Genomic DNA, 755 nt, shown 5'->3' with positions numbered 1-755 from the left:
ATCTTTCATCAATTAATAGTGTGTTTCTAATTACAGGAGTTTCAATATATAAAGCTTAATTAGTTCTTTCTTGCTATAAAATTTCAATAACTGTTAACATTTGTTCACAAAGGGACGTGCGTAAAACAACGGTGTGGGTATTTTTTTCTTATATCAATATAACCTGGTCATACATTACGCATATAGTGGAATTCATCTTCACTGACGATATTAGTAGTATCACAAAGTAAGCAATATCATCCTTTTCGTCGACGCATTCGATTTCTGACTATCTGTCTGTTCGAATTTGGAGTCGATGTACAAATGATCTAACATGTCGGGAAAACATAAATTCCAAACATGTATTACGAATATTTGGGCTGGGAAATATTATTATGGTTGGGAGATTTCAAACTTTATCTATAGTTCAAAATTTTACCATCAAAAATAATGTAAGTTATGTTCTTAAAGCGTTTTACTGCAATTGAAATTCGAAATTTGATGAATAAATTCATTTCTGCACTATACATTAATTATAACGTAACGCATGTATGATACGTAATCTATATTGTATGGGAGACTACTGCGTAAGGTAAAATGCATGAAAGTATAGTATAACATGGCCTATTTGAATGTCGTAAAAAATAGTATATATATTTATTTGGATGCAACTGAAGAGTTAATACAGTATTTAATATCTCTCTCCAAAAATGTGAATAATTGCAAATTGAGACATTATTTTGACAAATTTGTTCATAATTGTTTACGACTTCACG

Source organism: Mya arenaria, chromosome 6 (assembly GCF_026914265.1).
Source record: "Mya arenaria isolate MELC-2E11 chromosome 6, ASM2691426v1".
NCBI classification, from domain to species: Eukaryota; Metazoa; Mollusca; class Bivalvia; order Myida; family Myidae; genus Mya; species Mya arenaria.
The sequence above is the reverse complement of the archived record's forward strand: the minus strand, read 5'-3'. Positions refer to the sequence as shown.